Raw genomic sequence first — 6,392 nt, forward strand, 5'->3', positions numbered from 1 at the left:
CATTTTAGATGTGATTAATCTATCTCTGTTACAGGGATATGTACCTAAAGCTTTTAAGATTGCTGTAATTAAACCACTGCTTAAGAAACCGTCTCTTGACCCAGATGACTTGGTCAATTATAGACCCATATCCAATCTTCCTTTCTTATCCAAAATTCTTGAGAAAGTAGTTGCCAAACAAGTTTGCGATCACTTCCACCATAATGAACTTTTTGAAGAGTTTCAGTCTGGCTTTAGAGCTCATCATAGCACTGAAACAGCTCTGGTGAAAGTCACTAATGATATTCTCATGGCCTCAGATAATGGACTTGTATCTGTGCTCGTCCTGTTGGATCTTAGTGCTGCATTTGATACAGTTGACCATAATATTCTTTTAGAAAGACTTGAATATTTTGTTGGAATTAAAGGAACAGCACTAGACTGGTTTAAATCTTATCTATCTGATCGAATTCAGTTTGTTCATGTTAATGATAGATCTTCAACACGCTCAAAGGTTACCTGTGGAGTACCACAGGGATCAGTGCTAGGACCAATTCTCTTTACTTTATACATGCTCCCAATTGGTAGAATTATTAGACAGCATGGGATTAATTTCCACTGTTATGCTGATGATACCCAGCTATATCTGTCTATAAATCCAGATGAAGTTAACCCATTACATAGATTACAGGCATGTCTTGAAGACATAAAAACCTGGATGACTCTTAATTTTCTGCTTCTGAATGCAGACAAAACAGAAGTTATAGTCTTTGGACCAGAGTCTCTGAAAAAGAAACTGATTAGCCAGTCACTTCATTTGGATGGGATTAAACTGATTTCAGATAATAAAGTAAAAAATCTTGGTGTTATTTTTGATCAGGACCTGTCATTTAAATCCCATATCAAAGAGGTTTCTAGAATTTCCTTCTTTCATCTGAGGAACATTGCAAAAATTAGAAATATCCTGTCCAGGGGTGATGCTGAGAAACTAGTCCATGCATTTGTTACTTCAAGGCTGGACTATTGTAATTCTTTACTATCAGGAAGTCCACAAACTGTAGTTAAAAGCCTTCAGCTGATCCAAAATGCTGCAGCCAGAGTTCTAATGAAAATGAAAAAGAGAGATCATATCTCTCCTATCCTGGCTTCTCTTCATTGGCTTCCTGTTAAATCAAGAATAGAATTTAAAATCCTCCTTCTCACATATAAAGCCTTAAATGGCCAAGCTCCATCTTATATCAGAGATCTGATTGTTCCTTATGTTCCTAACAGAGCACTTCGCTCTCAATCTGCAGGTTTACTAGTGGTTCCTAGAATTTCTAAAAGTAGAATGGGAGGCAGATCTTTTAGTTATCAGGCTCCTCTCCTGTGGAACCAACTACCAGTTTTAGTCCGTGAGGCAGACACCCTGTCTACTTTTAAGGCTAGGCTTAAAACTTTCATTTTTGATAAAGCTTATAGTTAGGGTGGCTCAGGTTATCCTGAGCTATCTCTATAGTTATGCTGCTATAGGCTTAGACTTTTGGAGGACATAGGGACCCCCATTTCATCATTCTGCTTCATTCTCTCTCTGTTCTCCTATTCTGCAGAATCTGTTAGTTCAATCTCTAACCTTCTGCTCTCTCTGCTTTTCCTCAGAGTAGCTTTGCCTCGTCTGTTCCTGTTTGGCTGTGACGTCATCCTGGAAAAAAACATCAGCTGTGCTGCTTCTATCAACACCCTTGTTAATAGATGTTGGAGATCGGCCTGTTTTCCAGTGTGGTCCTGTTTCTCTGACCGTGACTGAGTGGATGTGCTCTCTTCGTCCTCTGGCATGGGAGCTGCCTTGGAGCTCGTCTGCCTGGCTGTGTGTTTCCTGGACGGGGCCGCCTTTTACAGCTGCTTTTTGTATCTCTGCTTCTGTCTCCTTGAACCCCAGTCGGCCTCGGTAGATGGCCGCTCACACTGAGCCTGGTTCTGCTGGAGGTTTCTTCCTGTTAAAAGGGAGTTTTTCCTCTCCACTGTCGCTACAAGCATGCTTAGTGTGGGGGATTGTATTTGAGTCAATGAGTCAATGCAATCAACTGGTTTTCCTTAGATAGAAAACTTTGTATCAATTTGACTGTATGATCTGGTTGAACTGTAAAGTGCCTTGAGATGACATGTGTTGTGAATTTGGCGCTATATAAATAAACTGAATTGAATTGAATTGAATCACCTTTCTTTGGCACCCTTAATCGGGTTGCTTGTAGTATAAAGGACTAAAATAAATTATTTGATTTAATACGGGTTCAATCGCTCTCCCCAGTTGGAAAAGAAAAAAAAACTTTTGTCACTGGGTGGATTGATTGATCGAATAAACTAAATTGAGGCTTATTTTCGCCTCGAGCTTGACCCAGCTCTGAAGTGAGGGACTGAGATTGATGCATCATACATTCTTTTAGCCGGCGCCTGACATTTTCTTTTCTTTTCTGTCTTTTCTTGACTGAACTATAACGTTGTCTGTGTTTCTGTGTTTTGTATGTTTCTTTGTGTTTGTGTGCGTGCTTGGCTGTGGGTTGTTCTATGGCTGTGTGTCTGTCTTCCCCCGTTATATGTTCCACCACGCGCTGCTGTCTATTCGTCTGTCTGTGTCTGAATTGTGCTGAGATTGTGCGGAAGTGATTTGTGTTTCAAGATTGTGTTATGAAATGTTGTCAAATGTTTTTGCTGGATGTTGTATCACTAACTTTCTGTTCAAATGTGCTTCTGTGGGACAGAGGTGTCTCCATTTTGGTTACAAGTTGTGTTTCACAGCAGGGGGATTGATTGACCCCCCGTTTGGAACAAGAGAACAAAAACGAGAACATATGGATGTTTTTCTGCTTGACAGTGTTTTCTACACTGTTTATGTAGGACATGTTGAAACACTAATGAATGACTTTGTTTCTTGTAGGACGATCTTTGTGTGCAGCCCATTTTGCATATTACATGACCACATGAACGGTTTTTGGGTTTTCCTACAGTGGGTCTAGGTAGCCATTTAATAACAGTGGGCTATCATGAAATACGGTTGTGTGTATAATATGGAGTTTTTAAAAAAGGTTCACTCAAAAGTGAACAATATTAGAACTATTGGATATTTTTTTTCAACCATGGTGTTATAATAATTGTGTTTAAGACTTTCACAGGACGAATTTTGGTTTGAAATCTGGGGTAACATCCTGCATCTTTCTTACAATTGGGTGTTGATGAGTCTGCTTGAGTGTGAATGAGAGTGAATGTGTAGGCAGATGGCCTTTGATGGGTTTTAGGATGCTCTATGTAAATATGACATCACTTTAGTGTGTAGCTGTGTGATAGTTTTCTTATTTTAAACTATTTAGGGACAGTAAAGGTTTTGTTTCATAAATATACTTTTATTACTGCTTTACGGACAATTTTAAGGTAAAGACGATTACATATTTTGGTGTCACAATCTGGTTGAAGCTGAATCATCTGCTTGTGCAGTGAAATTAATATGAAACGAGAATTCAGCCTTGGCTTAAAGCAGATAGATGTAGTTATTAGGAAATTGTGTTATCCACTTTGACTACCAACACTAACACACTAACCTAAATTCTAACTAAATAAACTTGGTTTATATTTCTTATGGGTAACTGATTGGACATGTTGAAATTTTAGCATAATGGGGGAAAGTTCTTTCATTTTTGTTTTTCCACCTCTAAATTGTTTTTCTTTTGGAAATAAGAAAACACAGGGGGATGTTATAAAGATAAGATATTACAGATGGAACTAGAAATTTACATAATCTCAGTCTAGTTTGAACACTAGATGGGAGATTTGGAGAAATGGTGAAACATCTTATAATATTTTGGTTTTTCAGCAAATTATTATATAACAGTGACATAGATTCCAAATTGTTTTCAAAATTATAATTTTATTATATCGACAGGGGGAGAAGGAGAAGTAGACCCTAATTCCTGGTAAATTTTTGGATATGGTTAATGGTAAATTAGTTAATCAATAATTTTGGTTTTTTTCATTCAACAATAGTGAATTATGGATTTCTTTAATGTTGTCATGATGGGTGTCACAGAGAGTAAGCCCAAGATGCAGAACACACACGGAGACTCGGGTAAAAGTCCAAAGAGTTTATTAAGGCACAAGCACAATGATAATCGAGTGGAAAACAGTTCAGGCAGTGGACAGGTTCACTGGGGTCTGTGCGGGTAAAACGGGAGATGTTGGTTTCAGAGTTCATGAGGGGCTAAGCCTCTAGCTGTTAGCTTAGCAAAGCTAACTAAGATCTGAGCTTCCAGCTCAGCTCAGAGAACAACAGGGAAGACACGGGAAATCCACATGGGAACCTCTAGGAAAACTCCACATAGGGGTCGTCAGGTTTCAACCACGCAGGAATCTTTGGGTTGGCTCACCAGGGCAGCTTAGCAGGTTAGGTTTTCCAAGAGCTTCAGGCTTGAGACTGGTCTCCTGTGATGCAGCTCTCCCAGAGCTGCAGACCAGAGACAGGTTGCCAGGGAGACAACTCTACCAGAGCTTCACGAAGGGACAGGAGGTTAAGCTCATCCAGAGCTTCACGAGGAGACAGGAGATTAAGCTCATCCAGAGCTTCACGAGGAGACAGGTGGTTAAGCTCATCCAGAGCTTTCACGAAGAGGCAGGAGGTTAAGCTCATCCAGAGCTTTCACGGAGAGACAGGATTCCTGTGAGGCAGAGATAAAGAGATATTAGAATCTGGTCTCGACCAAGGAACAACCAAGACTCAGCCAATAGCAGAAGGTTCAGGAAGCTAACCAACTAAGATCAACACTGCGGCGTAGAATCCAGGTCTGAAGGTAGCTTAAATACTGTGGTCCTCCTGATTACTAGATCAGCCACAGGTGTGTGAGAGGCTCAGCTTCAGGAGGACCCAGGGCGCACTCTGCTGGAGGCAGAGGATAATCTCCAGATCCCCACAGTAACTCCAAACCTAAGAGAAAAACAAAGAGCAGAAGAGGATCCTCGGCGCCCTCTGGTGGGCAAGCCTGAGGATCCCAACAGAGCCCCCCCCTCAAGGGCGGATTCCAGACGCCCCCTGAAAAAAAAGTCCAAAAAACAACCTACTCAGGGTGGGCGGAGGGGGCACTAGGGTGAGGAGGGCCAGAGACAACAGAAAATAGAGTCCAGAAAACAAAAGCAACCCACCCAGGGCGGGCGGAGGGGGCACTAGGGCGAGGAGGGCCAGAACCAACAGAAAAAAAGGTCCAACAAACCAAAAACAACCCACCCAGGGTGGGCGAAGGGGGAAACAGGCCAGGAGGGCAGAAAACAAAAACAGAGTCCAGAACAAAAAACGATCCACTTATGGTGGATGACAGCAAAGGAAAAACCAAAAACTTTCTTGGGCACAGTCTCTGGTGGCCGGCCGAGGGACCGGCAGCGGGACAGATTCTCTGGTGGCCGGCCGAGAGACCGGCAGCGGGACAGATTCTGAGGTGACCGGCCGAGGGACCGGCAGCAAGACACAGTCTCAGGTGGCCTGCCGTGGGGCCGGCTCCAAGACACAGTCTCAGGTGGCCTGCCGTTGCACCGGCTGCAGGACACAGTCTCAGGTGGCCTGCCGTGGGGCCGGCTGCAGGACACAGTCTCAGGTGGCCTGCCGTGGGGCCGGCTGCAGGACACAGTCTCAGGTGGCCTGCCGTGGGCCCGGCAGCAGGACACAGTCTCAGGTGGCCTACTGTGGGGCCGACGGCGGAGGCGTAGTTGCTGCTCAGGAGGTCGACCGTTGAGATGATGGTGGAGCAGCGTCCTAGGGGGACCACCGCCGGGCCGGGGACACGGTTGAAGTTCAGATGACCGGCCTACGATCCGGCAACGGAGCAGAGTCTTAGATGGCCGGCAGCGGGGTCGAAGGCGACGCTGACACTCTGGGGGTCTGCCACGGGGTCGACGATGAAGAAGACGCTCCGGGGGTCTGCCACGGGACCGGAGGCGAAGCTGACGCTCTGGGGGTCCGCCACGGGGCCGGAGGTGAAGCTGACGCTCAGGAGGTCTGCCGCGAGGCCGAAGGCGAAGCTGACGCTCTGGAGGTCTGCCGCGAGGCCGTAGGTGAAGCAGCTTATCAGGAGGATGACGCCCAAGCTTCAGTAGGTACCCCCACGGGGTACCCCGTCCCCTTCTCGGCAGCTCAGGAACAGTCTCAGAAGCGGCCGCCGACTGCGGCTCAGGAGGAGGCTCTGAGGAGACCACCGGCTGTGGCTCTGGAGGAGGCTCTGAGGAAGCCACCGGCTGAGGCTCAGGAGGAGGCTCTGTGGAAGCCGCCAGCTGTGGCTCTGGAGGAGGCTCTGGGGAGACCATCGAGTGCGGCTCTGGGGAGACCATCGAGTGCGGCTCTGGGGAGACCATCGAGTGCGGCTCTGGGGCAGGAACAGGGGAGCCCGCCGATTGCGGCTCCC

This window comes from Cyprinodon tularosa, unplaced genomic scaffold (assembly GCF_016077235.1).
Source record: "Cyprinodon tularosa strain WSP-4 unplaced genomic scaffold, ASM1607723v1 ctg1444, whole genome shotgun sequence".
Taxonomy (NCBI): Eukaryota; Metazoa; Chordata; class Actinopteri; order Cyprinodontiformes; family Cyprinodontidae; genus Cyprinodon; species Cyprinodon tularosa.